This window comes from Crassostrea angulata, chromosome 8, assembly GCF_025612915.1.
Source record: "Crassostrea angulata isolate pt1a10 chromosome 8, ASM2561291v2, whole genome shotgun sequence".
Taxonomy (NCBI): Eukaryota; Metazoa; Mollusca; class Bivalvia; order Ostreida; family Ostreidae; genus Magallana; species Magallana angulata.
This window is the reverse complement of record NC_069118.1, coordinates 56,882,570-56,903,454: the sequence shown is the minus strand read 5'-3', so window position 1 is coordinate 56,903,454 and position 20,885 is coordinate 56,882,570. Positions and strand designations below refer to the sequence as shown.

Genomic DNA, 20,885 nt, shown 5'->3' with positions numbered 1-20,885 from the left:
ATTTTAGATTTAATGCATTTTTCAAATAAGAATACAGCCATATTATAAGAAGATTTTTGAAAATTTTGCATATTTTTCTTATTTTTCCCGCCCATGAGGCCCTTCAGGTGGTATGGTCATTTATTACACAATTCATATACCTTTTTTCCTATAAATGATTCATATTAAAAAATGATTACAATTGGTCTTGCCGTTTTCATAAAAAAAAGTACAAAGAAATGTAAACTGTGATCTGAAAATACTTACTTGTTCATCTAAATGTTTAAAACACGGGACGGGGTTCTTCCCTCACGAACATTCCACAGTATACAATTAAAGTATAAAATTTAGGGAGTTAGCAAGATTCCAGTTCCACGAGAGCAAGTCTTTTTTTTCGAGGCAAACATGTTGGAGGCGTTGAATTTCCAGTCTTCGTAATGGCGCCGGTTCTGAGGTTTTCTTGGCATATAAAATATCAAAATCGTTTAAAAGGCCAGAAAAACGTCAAATATTTCAGACAAGCAAACTGACTTGTGTAACAAATTGCAATAAATAGAATGATTATAATTTTGCAGCATTTTAACCTATTATAATTGTGATGCTGCAGTATTAAATAGAGTTTTAAAAAAGCAAAGGGTCGTATCGCATATCGGGTTCAATATCGCAACGGCACCTAAGCAAGGAAGACTTGGGATTTAATTAGTGATACGAATACTCATAAATGGCTAATTAGTTTCGAGTACTTAGTTATGGTAAATATCGACAATGCACATTTAATTTTCTGGCAAGATTGTAAAAAGTCAGCGTTCTCGTGTCTGAGCGGGGCTGTATTTGACTGGTAACGTCATTAGCTAAACAAAAAATCTATACTTATTTAATCAAAAAGTTGTTCACAAAAGATTTCTTTCCTGTTTATTTAAAATCTTTGTGTTGCAAATTGAACTGCATGGATTACTTGAATCAAAAGTAGCAATCATTTGTGAAGAAAAAACAAATAGGCCTATGTGAGATGTCCTTGTGTTGAATTTCAGTTTACATATAGCAGTACACTAAAAACAAAGTAGGACAATGAATCGACCTCTTTTGGAAAAAGTGGTAAACATATGTACTTGAGAATTTGATGATGCTATTGATAAATACTGTAATTATCTACTGGTTAGGAGAATTTGTCAGACAATGTTTATGGACTGGGTGATATCACGCGCAGGCGCGGGAATTAACACTTTAAGTATTTTAAAATATGACAATGTTTCATGTATCTTTTTGTTGCAGGAAAAATTACGAAATATTTTCTTTTTCATTTTAAACCATGGAGTAGCTGTATTATAATAGTGCGTTGTATACCTTTCCTAAATTTTAGTCTTTAGGTCTTTAGGTCAAATCTCACTTTAACTATTTTTAATGCCCCCAAAAAGAATTCTAGTTGAAAGACTGTAGCCACACCCCAACCCATTTAAACTTCGCCGTTTAATGTATATATCATCTATTCATGCATCCGTAATGTTGTTAACACAATTTGTTCATGGTTCACAAATTAATGTATATATAAAAATGTACGTAATCCAAAAACGCTAGATTTAAGTATATGCATATATATTTCGCATATCTAAAACCATAGTTGTCAGATCCAAGATAACTGCCCGATGATTAACTCGCCGTACACTTTTCGCCATGACGTTGATTAGTCAACCCGCGTTCTTGGTGACCCAGGTTTGGAAAGTTCTATCTATCAAAATTAAAATCGCGCATGAAATTCAAGAAACGAATTGCCTCATTTTATTTATGCAGCGTTTGCCATATCTAAATTTCTACACACAACCCTAAATAATCTGTTAGTAAATATACTCACTTTTTACGTAATCATTCATTATTTTTTCATTGCAAGCATATATTTTGACGCAAATTCCCACTGACTCGGATCCGTCAAAGCGTTTCTACCACATTACTCTCATTTTTGCTATTTCAGACTGGTTTATCGAAAATGGAAGTACGTTTTTCAGCACACCAATGTATCTTTTTTTTCTTAAAGAACTTTCCACAATATAATGCAGCGTTACCTTGTTCAAGCTGTGGAAAGGGTTTGGAAAGCTCACCAAGATGCCTTATTTGATTTGATGAGACAACAGAATGAGGCTGTAGTTGTTGGAGGAGAAGCTAGGTGTTGTTCGCCAGGACACACAGCCAAATATGGGTCATACAGTCTTATGGATCTGGAGCTGAGACAAATTCTTGATGTTCAGCTTATTCAGGTAAACCAAAATGTTGCTTGAAAAGCTTTGTTAGTTACTCAATTGATAAAAAAAAATGAATCGGTCCATAACTTTATATTTGTTATATTAACTGTGTGCTTTTAATTTGTTTACCTAGAGTAATGAAGTCAAATATTCATACTGGATGGACATGGAGGGTTTATGAAGGTTTCTACAGAAATTGGAAGAAGAGGATGTGGTTTTAAGTGACTTTGTTACTGACAGACATCCCCAGATTAAAGCCTACATGAAGAAAGAGAGGACTGATATCAACCACTGATTTGATGTTTGGCATGTGCATGTGGCTAGATATAACTTAACTTAGCTCATTAAGCTTATTTTTCAATGAACAGTATTTTGTGTATTACATGTATGCATGTTATTTACAAAAAAACATTGTTTAACAAAATTATTGTTGTAATGTAGATGTGCACAAAAAGCTGGAGACTGTTGTTAAGAAGAAGAAGAAGTGTGAGCCCGGTCATTCTTAAATCACCTATACTGGTGTGCATCATCGAGTGACGTTAATGGGAAATTGGTGTCCAAGGAATGGCTGTCCGTCCTCAACCATATCACTGATGTTCAATAAAGGTCACGGAAAGCGATTTTCAAAATGTTTACGAAATGCTTACATGGTGAATTAGAGGATAGAGATAGGATCAAAGTGATTTTTAATATATTTGAATATAAAATGACACTGTTGATCTCTATTTCAGGCTGGACATTACTGCCTAATACTTGAAAACACACAATGAGAACTCCTATCGGGATCAAGCTGTTAACAAAAATGGGAAGTCAATATACTCGATATCAGATCTAAAAGGCAGAAAAGGTGCTGGTATTCCAAAGGAAGTGAAAGTTCAACAAACTTATAGTAAATAAAAACTCTAAGCTTTAGTTATGGGTAAAGTGTTTTTATAAATTTTACAAAATATATCATTATTCTATCATCATTATCAATTATGTACCCATATATTTGTTTTCATAATATGTTCTAGTCTTGATGGAAAAAGTGGTCAAAGTGAGACTGGAGTTGGGCTCCTACCGATATTCTAGGAGTAATCAGAAGGCTGCCATGACGAAATTTTCAGCTCTAATGGAAGACTCCTCTACACATCCAGAAGATTAAACTTGTTAAACGCCACATCTGTCGTTTTAACAAAAAGTGAAGATAGTTAAGAAACTGAAATAAATAAAATCGTAATCTAATGTTCTAAACTTTATCAAAATCATGACATTTTAAACAAAATTTGTTAAAGCAATATGGGGTGTATTTTTTAGAATTTTATTTTGCTGCAAAAAGTTGCTAGTATGATAAGTCTGCATATAACTGTAACTTTAATGATATATAAGGTTTGAAAAAATCATTAATTTTTGTCAGAGGAAAGATTTTTCTTCTAAGGAATATATAGCAAATCAATTTTTGTACAGGACGACAATAATTCAAGTATGCTTCAATTAAGGCTTCTTAATGGCATTTTCACACGAAAATATGGCTAAAAGATGTGAAAAACCATGATATTTTTGTCATTTTAGTGTAAATTAACATTTTCGAAAAAGAAATTTCAACATGAAAATTGCAGCTCATATTGTTTTAAATTATTGTTGGATATTTTATTTACATCCAGTTTAGAAGGCTTTACAAACAATATTATTTTATTTCAAATTCCATTAAAATGATAATCGGTTAATTATGATTTATGTACATACATGTACACTGTACCTATAAAATCATTGATGGGTACTAAAAACAGTACTATTGGGAGGGAAAAGCAGTTCTAATATTTTTAAAAACACAAGAAGGCAGAATCCTACTGTTGTTTTTCCCAAGTCGCTGCCAAATTCATCGAACAAAACGTCGATATGCTAGGTGTCTATAAACACTGAAAATATAAAAATGATTTTGACAGTATTTTTTTTATGAAATGAATATAACTGGCTATTTAAGGTAATATAACAATCAAATGGACCTTCTAGTTAATAACGTAATTTAAACAGTGCGAAATTTAAGTCCGGCCATAACAAAGTCCGGGCTTTTAGCTACCCTTTCCATTGGACATAGCTTACTTTTGTTTATATATCTAGGTGGGACATTTTACTTTGATCCTATCATGTCAGCATGAATGTAAACATTGCTCTAGTTTTCTTATAGTTGTCTCTCAAATATCAAAATCCCATGGGGTTTTGGTAGGATTTTTCATCCCATCTCAAACCCCACCAAAATCCCATGGGAGAAAAAAATCTTTGTGGGATATAAACTCCCGTAGGATTTTTTCTCCCATCATTGGTGTTGATAGGATAATTAATCCTATAAAAGGCTTTTATAGGATTTAAAATCCTATGAATGACCATGTTGGGATATTTTATCCAAGAGGATAAAAAGTCCTCTAAATACATCAACTTGATTGATTGTTTGTTGGGGCTAACTAAACACTTATGATTCAATTTTCTGATCATATAGTCTAGTAATATTCAAACAACCAATGTATTAATTTATTAGATAATGTCATTATATCCATCTAATGAATTACACGTGCTAAATTATATGTACCATCAATAACATATTCTTCTTGAAATGACTTTATAGAGCTTTTAACAATAAGATTTAACAAATTCTGAGAAAATAAATACCAAAAATTACCAATTCTATTGAATATTAAAGAAAATATTTCTGTTTATGTAAACCTATAAACTCTTACTTTTCACTGCTGCAAGGAGACTCATTTTTGTTTTAAATTTTGATTGATTGATATGATTTGATTTGATACTGTACATCAGGTGAACCGGCATGACCCAGGGAACAAGAATATATATGATTTATGGGCGGGGATCTCAACTGTTTTCAAGATATTTTGACACTTCCTGTTCGAAAGGGGGGAGGGGGTCATGACCACCCTTGGGGCCCATGACCTATATATTATTTGATGCTCCTTGACACAAGGAACAAGAATATATTGGTTTAGGGGTGGGGATCTCAACCGTTTTGGAGATATTTGGACACTTCCTGTTCAATGGGGGTCAGGACAACCCCCAGGGCCCATAACCTATATACCATTTAATATAAGTAGTTTGGGGTTGGGGATCTCATAGAAATTTAATGAGATATTTAAATTAGGGCACTTCCTGTTTCAGGGGTAGACGGAACCACCCCCATATGGCCATAATCTATATACCATATGATGCCCCATTACACAAGAAACAAGAATTTATATGGTTTAGGGGTGAGGAGTCACGGTTTTTTAAATATTGAGTAATTTCCCAAACCTGGGGGTTGGGGAATATATATAGTCCCCAAAGATCATATCTATTACGTACCATATATTGACCATAATTAACACTCAATATATTTAGCATTTGAAAAATCCATGTTAATATCTTTAACGGTTTTCAAGTGATAACCATTTACAATATAGTGTATAATTTTTCCCTATGGATTCAGTGTTAGACTCCACCCCTTTTTGACCCCCAAAACTATGGTTGCCCAACCCCAATTTAAAAACAATAAATTAAAATTTTAAATTAGGGTATGCAGGCCTATCATATTTTAGTTCTAGAGTTGTGTACAACTCTGTTCATGCAGCCATCTCTGAGAAACGCAATGGACAAGTTCAGAGGCAAGAAAGAAGAAAAAGAAGAAACCGCTTTCAAAAACAATGTCTCCAAACTTCTTTTGGGAGACTTAATTACAAAAGGTACAATATAAACAATTATTTTTATATACATACAGAAGGAGAGTTTATTAATATTCCCTCTTCGGTTACATGTTTTTTTTCAATATGCATGTCACTTACGAATGGTGTTGTAATGCATTGATGGAATTGCCTACGTTCTGTAATCTCGTCCAAGACTGCCTCTTATTTTTATCGGTAGAGCTCGTGAACTTATGTGAGGCGGGCTCATGTCCAATATCCCTTTTTATTGAATGTAATTTTCACTAGAGGAAACTACTTAATTGCTGAGTGTTATGATATGTATATTGTTAGAATGTTTTCCAATGCATATGTACATTGTGCAGTAGAATTATATTACAGTACATTTGATAATTTTCATACTTTAGTGTAGGTATAAAGTTACTATTTATGCATATGCATGGATATTTCAAGGTCATTATTAATGATACATTGATAAAGGTAAAGGGAGATAATTATGTGTAATTACGAGGCATGTATACAATTTCGCTGGCAACTTCGCTGAATTATGTTTATAATTGATATATTACGGGAGGTAACACCATTTGCAACATGTATAATATCATTTAGTTGTCTAGAGTTATGCCTCTCTCTTTATTTACATTTGTCGGAAGGCATAATTTACTAGGGCATTTCAGATTTATATATCTAGATGCATCTTATTATGATTAATTGAATTAGGTTGTACTGATATATCTGATAGTCATACGTTTCATCATTGTCAACATATATTTGCAAGGATGAATTAGTATGTGTGTGTTTTTGAATTAGTTTATTTACAATATTTTTTCTCTATTTTTTGTAGTAAATCGTCGTACGTCTATTGATTCGTCTATCATCTTATGCCTTACATCTATCATCTAGATTATATCAACATATTGTCGTATTCAATATATTCATTGGTCGACAATCATATTCTGTCACCCTCCAAAATAATATAAAGACGCATTTACAAAAGTATGCAAAGTTTCCTCAGTTCACTGGCCAGTACAGGGGTAGATTTTAAAGAGTACCTGCAGTACCGGTAAATTTTTTATATTATGGAGATCAATGTGTAAAAACATCATCCTGAAAATTTTGCAGCAATCGCATAAGTGGTTTTCGAGATATTAGGGGAACACCCGATTTCACACCTGAACGAGTTTTGAATCAAGCCAATTTGGCGCGAGATGAACTGTGACGTCACGGGGTCAACGCCGCTGTTTGAGAAACAGGAATATCGTATGAAAACTGTTCGTTTTTTTGCATTGTTTTATCGATATATGAACAATTTTTTCTGTTGTTTTATTTTCTTATCAACCCTGGATGACTAAATACACTGTTGTTTGCGTTTAAACCCGTATTATATCGAGCAAAATTTTATGCCGAATTCGGAAATTTGCTTGCTTCATGAATGTAGTCAAATGTGTAACACATTTTACATATAAATGCACTCCATATGTAGCAAAATGACTTTTAATCAAAGCACAATAGTTATAAGAATCATATTTTGTCAATATTTTTATTCTTTAGAATAATTTAACTTTGACATTATTATCTGATTAATAATATTGATAATACATATTTCGTAAAAGGTAACGCGGGGTCTATTCCTCGTATAAGGCATAAAATTACAAATGATGTCACCCGATTATTCAATAATATTGATATCGGACCAATAACAATCAAATTAGTATGCATTCTTTCACAAACAAACACGGGATTATAAACGGATCAAGGCGAGAGTCCAAGATGGCTGCATGATTACGTCTGTCTCGTATTCTTTTAAAAATACGATAATGGACTTTCATTTTACCTTTATTTACATCCTTTGTCGAAATTTTCAAGTTTATTCAGATTTCATAATGATTCGTTGTCAGTATATATAACAATTAAAGCTATATGGAGTTAAAGGGTTAAATTGCTGACCATAGCGCTCGAAAGAAAGTTGCACTTTATTAAATAAGAAAGTATAAAGACCAACGTAATTACTTCCAAAATAATTACTTGATCACATAAAAAAAGGTTTTAATCGCTGAATCGAAATTTGGTCGTTATTTGATTAGATAAGTAACAATAAAGGCATTTACTTCGAACATTAGTTTTACTATTTGATAGTCTCAGGCATGATTCTTTAATCACCGATTGTCGGACTATAAGCATGTATTAGCTTACGAATCTTGATTTTACACTGTCTAATTTATTTTTCTGTTTTATTTTTTAACAATTGAGTAGCAAATTATACACAAATCAATTATCCAGTCTATAGTTGTGAAACCTTCTCCTTGTTCACCAGACTCGGGTACCATGTGTATACATACCCCAGATACACGTGTGTCTTGAGCAGTGGCTTCATAAGTTTACCTGTTTACCTGTGTCATTGTCTCGGATCACTTGTGTGTGAATAATATTATGTAATAAAAAAAACGAAAAATGAACATAAATCTGCCCATGCAAGCGTTTGAAGATATCGTATTCATCGGTAAAAAGGCGACGAGAATAGCAAATTTTAAAATCCTTTAAAAAGAAATCTGACTGTATAAAATAATAACGGATACAAATTTCTAAATCTACAATACTTACAATAACTAGATAAGTCAAAACATCAGACCAATATCAATTATTTTGGCTGAAAATTCGAATTTAGTTTGTATAGCTTTGTTAAGAAATTTCCCTCCGGTTGACCTCGTGACGTCACTTCCGCTGAAGCCTCGTTATCGCCTTATTCTGTTTTCTCTTGATTAGATTTCAAAAAGCAGGTAAAAATATCGGCGGAACTCCGTTAGTTTTGCATCGATTTTGATGCAGTTTTTGCATTAAATTTTGGTAAATAAACTCTTTGACAATGTTTCACATCGGCTGGGCTGCAGGTACCCTTTAATGTACAGACACAAAATTCTATAGGTGGCATGAGTATATATACATATCAGGCTTGGGGTGAATTACATTGTAGAGTAATGCATTACATTACTAATATGTTTTACGGTGCGACCGTTGAGGCGAGCACAGCATGTGATCAAAAAATGAATTATAATAGATCAAAAAAAATAAAATTAACAACGTAAAATTTGAATGCAAAAAAATAAAACATACCTATTTTTCAGTAAATTTATATTATTCATAGTTTATAAGATTTGTTACAATTTATTAATTTATAAGTAGAACTAGTTTAATCTCAGATACAATGTTGTTGAATAATAAAGATTTTAATAATAAATATTCATTGCACTGTGTCTCCTCTTTTAAAGTGATTGTAACGTCAGTTCATCCCCCTATGGTGGCATATCTCTGCCCCTTGTATGCAAGTTTTTTTTCTATTAAATATGTCAACATGTAAGATAAGTATGTTGACATGCAAGATAGTTATGTCAACAGGCAACATAACTATGTTATCATGCAAGAAAATTACAATCAAAACTATAAAAAAATCTCAATTAGCGCCAATTTGTGACTTCCAAGATGCTGGATGTTACTTATCTAAGTCGACATGCACCTTATTTATGCTCCCATGCAACTTATTTATGTTGACATGAAACTTATTTATGTTGACATGCAACTTATTTATGCTAACATGCAACTTAGTTATGCTGACATGCAATTGATAAGTTGCATGTTAACATATTTATCTCGCATGTGAACATAACTAAGCTGCATGTCAACATATTCATCTCGCATGTAAACGTAACTAATTTGCATATCGACATAAATAAGTAGTATGTGAACATCACTAAGTTGCATGTGGACATAAATAAGTTGCATGTCGACATAAATAAGTTGCAAGTCAACATATTTATCATACATGTTAACATAAATAAGTTGTATTTCGATATGAATAAGTAGCATCTACCATCTTGGATGTCACATGTGGGCGATAATTGAGATTTTTTGGAACTTTTAATAACTCTCATTTGATTTCAATTGTCTTATACTTAGGGCACTTTAAGACAAAAGATTGCTGTTGCATTTTATGATCATTAAAGTTTCAAAGGGTTCATATTTTAACTGCATTCTGTTAGGTTTGAAAATCTTCCAAGCTATATTAAATACCGGTAAAAGTTTTACAGGGGCAGCAGAAGTTGGGAGAGAGAGAGAGAGAGAGAGAGAGAGAGAGAGAGAGAGAGAGAGAGAGAGAGAGTAATTATATTTCAAATGGGTTATGATATTGGTAGTGATTTTGATTTTCATTATGGATGGACAGTGTATTCATTTTGTTTTTAGAGGTGCATGCCTGTCTTCTATTCTATTGGAACATAGCCAATGGAAGGGGATGGGGGTGTCTAGAACTTCTTATATGTAACAATAGATTGTTTTGATACTTAGATTATCCTGGGGGCATTGTGTGTTGTTGACACATTCTTCACAGTAAAGAGTTCATTGAATGTGTAACAACTAATTAGAGTACATTTTTTAAATGATTTGAAATTCTTAATAACAACACTCTTAAAATGTTATGAAATTGTGGTGATATAGCCAGTTATATTGACAATTTAAGAATGAATTTTTAATTTTTTTTAACATGCTTAATCATACAACTAAAATATTTTTATCTTAAGAATTATTTTTCTTCTTTAAAACAATTTTTAATAAAATACAATTTCAATTATTCAATTCATCACGCTTTTACAAATGAACATGGATGGAAAAGTATAGTAATGCAAAGTTATGCCATGAAATGCCAGCATTACACTAGATTTTTGGAAGTAATGCATTACATTACCATTACTTGTAATGCTAAAATTGTGTATGATGTAGCTACAGTGGAGTATGTGGGTATGTATGGTGAAGAGACTTGATGTAGCTATAGTGGAGTATGTGGGTATGTATGGTGAAGAGGCGTGATGTAGCTACAGCTAAAAATGTTGGTATGTATGGTAAAGAGACATGATGTAGCTATAGTGGAGTATGTAAGTATGTATGGTGAAGAGACGTGATGTAGCTACAGCTAAAAATGTGGGTATGTATGGTGAAGAGACGTGATGTAGCTGCAGCTAAGTATGTGGGTATGTATGGTGAAGAGACGTGATGTAGCTACAGTGGATTATGTGGGTATGTATGGTGAAGAGACATGAGATAGCTACAGTGGAATATGTGGGTATGTATGGTGAAGAGACATTAGGTAGCTACAGCTAAGTATGTGGGTATGTATGGTGAAGAGACATGAGATAGCTACAGTAGAGTATGTGGGTATGTATGGTGAAGAGACATGAGATAGCTGCAGTGGAATATGGGGGCAGGTATGGTGAAGAGACATGATGAAGCTACAGTGGAGTATGTAAGTATGTATGTGAAGAGACGTGAGATAGCTCAGTGGAGTATGTGGGTATGTATGGTAAAGAGACATGCGATAGCTACAGTGGAGTGTGTGGGTATGTATGGTGAAGAGACATGATGAAGCTACAGTGGAGTATGTGGGTATGTATGGTGAAGAGACGTGATGTAGCTACAGTGGAGTATGTGGGTATGTATGGTGAAGAGACGTGATGTAGCTACAGTGGAGTATGTGGGTATGTATGGTGAAGAGACGTGATGTAGCTACAGTGGAGTATGTGGGTAGGTATGCTAAAGAGACATGATGTAGCTACAGTGGAGTATGTAAGTATTTATGGTGAAGATTATGTTCGGGGAGTAGTGTGTTGTTGACACATTCTCTATTTAATTGCAAACTATTTGGAGTAAATTGTTTAAATGCTGTGAAACTCTTAATAACAACACTCTTAAAAACGTTATTGAATTATGTTGTTATATAATAATATCCAGTAATAATAACAATTTAAAAATGAATTTTTTGAAATCTTTTTTTAATAATAAAACTAAAACATTTTTATTTTAAAAAATTATTTCCTTCTTTTTTGAAATAATTTTTAATGAAATACAATTTCAGCTATTCATTTATTTATCACATTTCTAAAGTGAACATGCATGAATAAGCATAGTAATGCAAAGTAATGCCATGTAATGTCAGCATTACTTTAGATTTTGGAAAGTAATGAATTACATTACCATTACTTGTAATGCTAATTGTGTTGCATTACACATTACTAGCATTTCTTTGAAAACGTGTAATGCATTGAAATGCATTACCATAAGATTTAGCATTACCCCAAGTCTGATACATATGTGCCTTAAATTTAAAAAAAAAGCTCAAAGCGATGAATTTTACGCAATGTATTCCGTCTATTCTTGTTACGTCTTTGTTTTGACAAATATACACTATTTAAGTCGTTCTCGAAGACTGCCTTTGGCGAAATAACGCGATCCTCGTAGAACTTGTATATAACTAGAAAGTGGATTTGTTTACAACCATTCAGCAGCCTACTTGCATGCTATATAGAAAATGTTACAACTTATTACGACCACCGTTAATATCTATGTCAATTAAATCAAAACTTTTATATTGGTGAATTTTAAGATATAGATTTTGTGTAAATATGTGAAAAATAGTCTGTATTCAAATGCTGAATTGAAATAATAATTATTAACAATATTTCCCTTTTTCAGTGTCGTTGCCTGTGATAACACTACGTATCAATTTTGTGTTATACCGTCCAATAAATTCAAAAGGCGCATAATTTGGGCGCAAGCGGGGTTTGCTTGTGTATATTCAAATACTTAATCGCACAACTGCTGAAAATTATATAAATGTGAGTAATAAAGAATCATTCTTTGAATATTATGAGGTGTTAATTTCGGTCGGGGCGTGATCAAATTTATCATTAAGCCCTTCGTGCTTTATTGGATTTGATCACGCTCCGACCAATATTATCACCTCATAATACTCAAAGAATGATTCCTTGTTCCTTAAATAAAACTTCTTAATGTGTGAAAACAATACTTAAGACATACTTAAGTCAGCTCTTCCGGCCACCTAAGTTTTGGGTAAGTTGTCCTAGCTAAGCACTCTTCTAGCTACGGACTTAGGTCTAAGAAATAACATACGTCCTGCTTAAGCTTTGTCTTAGATTTCTTTCTGAACATGTACCTGTGTGACTGTGTTTGTCTACGAGCAGTGTTTAGCTTTAAGCGATTCGTGCAAGCTGCATAGTGTCTCGGCCAAAGCGTGTCACTTATAGTGTTTTGTGTCAACCGTTAGATACGTGTGAACGGTTTATAGTAGCACGTGTTATGGTCTGTATAAAGCGTATTTACAAATCAATGATTCATTTCAGTCACTCAATTTCACTTATTAGCTTTTTCAAAAAAAGGTTACAAAACATAAGGATACCTTTCCCAACTCAGTTGTTCTCTACAGACTTTCAGTCAGCCAAAGCATATCTTTTACAACATAAATAATAGCATGGCATTTCATTAAAATATCATACCATAGCATTGGAATCTCATACCATAGCATTGGAATCTCATACTATAGTACTGTAATCTCATACCATAGTACTGTAAGCTCATACCATTGTACTGTAATCTCATACCATAATATTGGAATCTCATACCATAGCATTGGAATCTCATACCATAGCAATGGAATCTCATACCATAGCATTGGAATCTCATATCATAGCATTGAAATCTCATGCCATAGCATCAGAATCTTTATCATAGCATACAATCTCATAGTTTGTCATTCGTCATATCATATCAGAGCACACCTTAATATAGCCTAAAACATAATTTTAACTCAATTTTAATGATTTTGTTTTCAAGAATAAATGTCACATTGCAGATTATATACTTCATATATAAAAGTAGGAAGCAGGGAGCGCAAGATTGATTCAGTATCATTTGAATTTTTTCAGATATTGTTCATTTTATGGGGTACATTATAGTAAATAATAGGTGAGGTTAACAAGTTAGTGCTTGAGGTTTCCTTTTCAAATACCTGCTAGCAAATATTTAGTCTTTTGCTTCTTTAGTCAACGTATTTTTGTGAAATGAGATGACTGTCAATACATTATATATCTATTTTGATATAGATCAGACGATGGTTAATTGTTTATGATTTAATCTATTTTACAGGAAATTTCTAAAGCTTTATTCATTAATTAGGCGAAAAACTCTTGTAAATTCCGCACATAGACGAAGGACCAGATAGAACCACTTAGTATAAAAATAGTTTTAATTGGACATACAATAACATAATAATTATTGATAATGAATATCTTTACCAATGTCATGATCAATAACAAAAGCACAAAGATTTGCCAAACTTTTTTTTTACTAAACGTCAAATTATAACCAAATTTGGTAGATATAATTATAAAATAATTTCTTTCAATTTTATTTATAAAAAAAAACGTAATGTAATTGTTTATACAAAATAATTTTTTTCATTTTTTTTTTCTTCATGACTGATGGAAAAAATACTTTTATTTATTGAAAAGTCCCAAATAACGCTGAGAAAACGTACAACCATCCACTTAATTTTCACTGTTCTGTTCGGTTATCGTTCTGTTCTGCAAATTTTATATCTAACGTGTCTTATTAACTTTTAATAAATACTTGACTTGATTTGAACATATTCTTATTGTACTGATTTACAATTTGGATTTGGCAAAAGTTTAATATAGATAATTTAAAATTTAATGATTAATGAATAATGGATGTTATTAGAAACAGTAAAATCCTCTCGTTTGTGTTTTACTGCTTATTAGATCGCTAACATTGCATATCAAAATCCGACATCTAATGGTTAAAAAGGTATTATTCCTGTCTTGCTAGTTACCTTTAAACCTGCATGGAACACCAAACAAAGCATTTTAATGTTAAATTAAAAAATATTTTCACGAGTGATTTTTACCGGGATTGAAATAAATATAATAAAAGTTCATTTTAAATCGGTGTCAGTTTTGAAAAAAAAACCTGTTAATTATATCCGCTGATTTCCAAAAAGGAATATTGTTAATACTATGATGTATTCTTCCGTTCTTGAAAAATACTTGTAAAAGGACGATGGGTATTTTCCCTAATCATTTGAAAATTTTATTATACTTGTAGACTGCAACAATGTTGAATAATACAGGAAAAAGACTGGCCTTTGCGTTTTTGGTATTAACATTTATTTTTTGGCTTATTTCAATGGTATCGCCTGGATGGTTGGTCTATTCTTATGAACACAGAGGTTCTGTCAGGGTAAGTTTAAGTAACATTTTACTGAGTACTTTATTTGTCCTTTCCCTGCCAGTCAGGTGCGAGTTCTTATTTTATTTCCCTCTTTCACTCTCTCTCTCTCTTTCTCTTGCTTTCTTTCTTTCCAGAGAATAGCATTAGACTACACTGTTATCGGCATTTCTCATTAAAAGTCAAGACATTAAACCTTTTACCTCAAATAAAATAATGAGTTTAAAAGGCTTTTAGTAACAAACTAAACTAAGTATCTTTCAAATATTTTTACTGATATTGATATGACTAGAAAATCACACATATCGTAAATTAGTTTCGTTAGCTACGTCAGCTACGTAAACAAAGGTAAAAAAATAATTATCTAAATATCCAAATTTACGTTTCAGCATATAAAGTACAATATGTTTTACATGGAAAGATGCACCAATGACAAGTGTGAAAACAAAGTATACAGCGATTTCTTCCAAAGACCCCAGGTACCATAGATATTTTTTTTTCATTTAAATGCATTTATTTTTTTGTTATTGTAGAAATAAATGAATCAGTTGTATTTTTTACTCTAAATGCTTTAAAAAATATCAAAAACATTTATTCTTTATAAAATTAAATGAAATGTTACCATAATATTGCTTCCTTTAATTTTGATATCAGTAAGGTTTATTCTTCCAAAGAATTGTAAAAAAAATTTAATGCATGTTTTCTTAATTTTAGGTTTTAAAATAACTGTGACATTCCAAATTAAAAGCCTGGTTGCTCTTATTCTGTGTGCAATATCTGGCATCTTGGTGGTCATTCCAACTAAACGTTCAACAACACAATATTTTATCGCTGTTATCATTATTCCTGTGGCGGGTAATGTATTTGATTTAATTGAAGACAATTTCATCGTTTGTGGATAATTTCCTTCATAAGGAGGCTGGATGGTGAAACAATTACAAGCCGCGTCTGCTTTAAATTTAATAATTTATTATATTTTTTACTTTACACTTCACAGCACTGTTTAGGTTTACTTTGTGGTCGCGCCGACCAGAAAGTACGGGTAATGTTAACTATGACATCACACAAAACAACAAGTCGTCAAAATGCTAATAAATAAAGAAAACAGAAATCTATATTAAAAATTACCTATAAATGCAACTTTGTAGTCACATAAGTCCATCAACGATAAATAGTAACAACAGACACGCAGTGCACTTGCCGATATGACGTGATATTGTAAATTTTGAGGCTTATTATGCTTAGAGAGAGGCGGATCAATCGATTTTTCAACATGAGATAATTCATTTTATGAATGAACGGAGTATAATCATAAAACAATTATTATACCATTAAATCCTGTTTATTATCCTTGTTTGGATTCGGCATGTAAATATTTTTAGAGCGTGCATTATTTCTTTTCTGGAGTGTTTAATGTACAGGTTTGATGTGTTTGACATCGGGAAGCCTATCTAAATCCGCTTTTTCACGAGGTGTGTAAGGGCATACACTTAACAGATCATTTCGATCTTTTGGATATAGATTAAGGGAATATTAAATTTATTAAAAAGTGCTGCTGCTTTTATGAAATCTACAGAATGATTAAATAAATATTTAAAATATTAAGAGAAGGTCATATAAATTCCAACCGGAGCTCATTTCTTTGATATTCATTCTAATAAAAGATGAACTCTATACAAAGCAGCAGCACTTTTCTAAATCTACCAGAAAAGTAGAATTTAATTATTATCTAAAATTTTAACCCAAATAAGAGTATGCCCTTGTAATATTGACATTTGTTTATGACCTTCATTCGGGAGAATTATTGACACATACCACGTGACTATCAATTCCGAGGACCGCACTAAGTGTCATACAAAGTAGCATTTACTGTTCTGTTTCATTTAATATGATATGATAAAATAACTTAGCATAAATATTTTGTAATAATGGATGCATCGTTTTATGAACGTTTAAATCCGCTGAAATTTTCGTAGAAAGCCTTAACAGTGCTGCTTACATGAACATGTATTCTTTTGGTGAAACCTTCCATTTTGGATACTCTCCTATATCTTAATAGAATGTTAGGTTTGCATGGATAAAAATCAAACAGCACTTGTAGTCATAGTTAAACATTTCATGCAGGACCAAATAGAAAACTTATTAGAAGGTAAACTGTACTAAGCTGTCGAGATCATATAACTGTCTGAAAGGCAAATATTTTCATTATGTCATTTCAATGTCTCTGACGAACTTAATTCTAATTTTACATAAATAAGGGATCGATATTTTTAACTGTAAAAACATCAAACCGTTGTTAAACAAAATTTACAACGTGTCCAGGAAATCTTTTTTTTTAATTGTTCTTTTTATTTTTATTTCATACTTTTGCTTTATTTCTAGGTTTAATTATCAATTTATAATTATATAAATTAATTCTGGTTGGAACGCGCTTTCTGAGTGGCTGAACAATTATTTTATATCATATAAAGAATAACGTTCATATAAAGACTAACGTAAAAAGCGTATCAATACGCATGACGTTGCGCTTGAAATATGTACAATTTTACGTCATTTAAAAGGTCAAATGACCGTTTTTATCTACAATGAAGAGTAAAAAAAAAATTATAAGCAATGAATTCAATATTTATTAGTTTTATATGATATAAAACAGTTTTTTTTTTAAGCACTTCGCGGTTTATAAAGCGTAAACTGCCCCAAGCCATGTAAAAAAAAATTCTTTTGTTAAATCACAACGTGTAGGTTACAAATATTGCAATTGATAGGTCTTACAATAAACACACAAAAACCGTATTCTACCTAAGAAATGAACTCAATGTCTACCCAAGTTATACGAGTATAACCTGGGTTGGGGCAGTTTACGCTTTATAATCCGTGAAGCGTAAATTGCTCCAAACCAGATTATACAAGTTTAACTTGGTTGGATATTGAGTTCATTCCTTGTGATTTAACTTTCTGCAATTTGCTGTACAAATTGAGTGCGTGAGATATGATATTTATAAGTTCCAAATTAACGAGGCCGGGTCTAATTTGTTCTGCCCTAGATTTTTGGATGAAATTTTTTACATGAATTTCTACTGATATAATTATTATTTTAGGATTCAAAAATAAGACATTTACCACACCGTTTGTTTAGGGGGTCATCTCAAAGTTTGTTAATTTTTAACATAGGCCCCTATGGGATTTTGCATGAAATGTATCAATTTTGCACATCTTTTACATTTTTTTAAAACTTCTGCCCAAGGGATTTCTTTTTCTGTTCTACATATTAAAGTTATTGCTAAAAGGCATCAAATGGTCAAATAAAAAAAACCTTTTACCTCCTGGTTTGTTCCAGGGGTCTTATCAAAGTTGATTTGTGTATGCCCAATTTCCCAGATTCGTCAGATAATGGTTATTTTTTATTTGACAAAGGCGGAAAAGGTGATCTATATAGTATTATTAAAACATTGAGACATATTTAAGTATTAAAAAGATATATGACATCACATATTAAGGGTCATTAATATAAAATACAATGGTTACTGTCTTGAAATATAGATATGAATTAAGCTATAGTTACGCGGGTTAAGAAAACGTGACAGAGGGCTAAGCTTGCTGAATCCTCTTCAAGTTTCCGACCCGAGCCCAAGTATACTTATAATTCGAGACATTTATGTTTATTCCTCAATATAACATTAATTTTACGCATCAAACGAGCTATTTTCAACAAACTTCGCTGAATATCTGCAAATGGAACTATCAAGCCATGGCGTCAACCAAGCAAAAAGATGACGTCACAATCCAAATGAAACGCTGCGCGAAAGCGTGCGTACTCGTTCTGTACTCGGCCTCGTTAAATGTAACGTCAAGCGGGTAGTACGTTTTTGACGTTCGTGCATTGTAACGTGTCTTGTGACGTGCAAACCAGGTTCTACAAATTTAACTATTTTTTTCTATCAAATCAAATGTCGCGTTACAAACAGAATTAAATGATAAGAACTTAAGATAGAATTTTGTTAAGAATACTCGCAAATCAGACACGTCAAATGTTAATAATTACATCTACTGGGTCGCATGCAATTAATCATCTAGATGTGCACGGACGTTTTTCCCGATTGAAGAGCACATGGCGGGTGTGACCGGTCAGCAGAGGGTGCTCACTCCTCCATGGCACCTGATCCTACATCTATTGTTTGTGTTTTAAGAGGTCCGTGTTCTCTCTGCTCCTGATTTGTAATTTTCTATGGTTTTTAGCTCACCCGAGCTGAAAGCTCAAGTGAGCTATTCTGCTCACATTTTTTCCGTCGTCTGTCCGTATGTCCGTCCGTCTGTCTGTCTGTCTGTAAACTGTTTACATTTTGAACTTCTTTTCTAAAACCGCTTGATCATTTTCAACCAAAACTGACAAAAAGCATTCTAATTGGAAGGCAAATAAAAAGCGCAAAGCAGAGAAAACTTCGAAACTGTAGAAAAAGTGGCGCATTTTTAAAAATCTTCTCAAGAACTACTGAGTCAAATTCAATGTAATTTAGCATAAATAGTTATTATGGAAAGGAAATTATAAATAGCAAAAATTATGGGCTAATTCTGTTTCAAATCTAAGTTTTTGCAAAAATTATATGAAAGGAAAAGCGTGTTTCAATCAGTTTATAGCTTCTGGTTCGGTATCCATGAGTCTTGGTAAAATGGGTAGGCAAAACTGGGCCGGGGCCAGAAAAGAGATTGCCAGTTATTAATCTGCCAATCCCATTAAAATTTTCAGTATACTTTACGGACTAATATATTTGTATTTGCTGTAAACATTGCTGCAATACAATGCGTATTTTGGAATTGACGATGGCCCGGGTTTGCTTACCCATTTTACTAAGACTCGTATTCCATACTTCTAAAACGAGGTTCTTTGTTTGAAGCAGCCATGACATAATGATAAATGGGTCGATCGGACAATGATGAATTTGTTTGTTGTGTAATAGTTCGCGTACGAAGGGAATCTTTGAAACATGCAAAATACATTGGTGCTGATTTTGTGAAGTAAATTGAGACTAAATATTTCAATGCGTCGACAGTTTTCACATATGACGGTGGTATTGGCTTGTTTTGATTTTCGTTTCGTTGTCATTATTTATGCTTTGTAACCTGGGAACTATCGCCTGTATTTTAAGATTTTTACGTATCAAATCAAACAGAGAATTCGGTATATCAGAGAGATAACTGTACCTGCTCAAAATAAGCAAAATCTGATGTATTAAAAAGTACTAAAAAACAATTTATTCTATCGGTAATTCGGTATGATCTTTTTCGAAATGGTAGATTAATGCAAAATATATTTTCTCGAGTTTATTCAGTTTAAATAGAGTTTAATATCGCTGACGAAAATATGTATTATATACATTTGTATGATTCATTTTGAAAAATAAATTGTGCTCTTTATTTGTTATAGTGCATGCTTCCTATGTTTAATTGTTTACAATTTCTATTTACCAACCGTATTTGAGTGTAAATCTTCGAATCATAAGTCAGTTACAAATATTTGCTCAAAATTCTACATGTTTGTTTGAACACAGATCTGAAGCCATTCTTTTTTTGGATTTTAAATCCTGAATAGGAAATACCAAATCAAAAATCTTCAGCTGAATGTAATAAACTCATGTGAACAAAATATGACTCAAACCTAGCAGAGTCGTGAGCTCTGTATCTTGCTTATAATTCTACGATTGACGCTGAAATTTTGGTTGATCATTAGAAATTCTATATGAATTAGGGTATGTTAAATAATTGTACTAAAAAATTTACGTTAGGTAAAAAAAGTGGGGGAGGTTTGTGTGTGTGTGGGGGGGGGGGGGGGGGGGGGAGTACGAAAATAAAGGGAATTGGAAGTTAACAGTGTACCCCTACCAAATGTTAAGTTTTATATCTTGCGGAGGATTTTCTTATTCTG

The 20,885-nt window shown here is 32.4% G+C and overlaps 1 pseudogene; it reads left to right on the top strand.

The window, feature by feature from the left end:
* Positions 1-2,183: 2,183 nt before the first annotated feature.
* LOC128161123 (uncharacterized) lies at positions 2,184-3,357 on the top strand (annotated as a pseudogene).
* Positions 3,358-20,885: the final 17,528 nt, after the last annotated feature.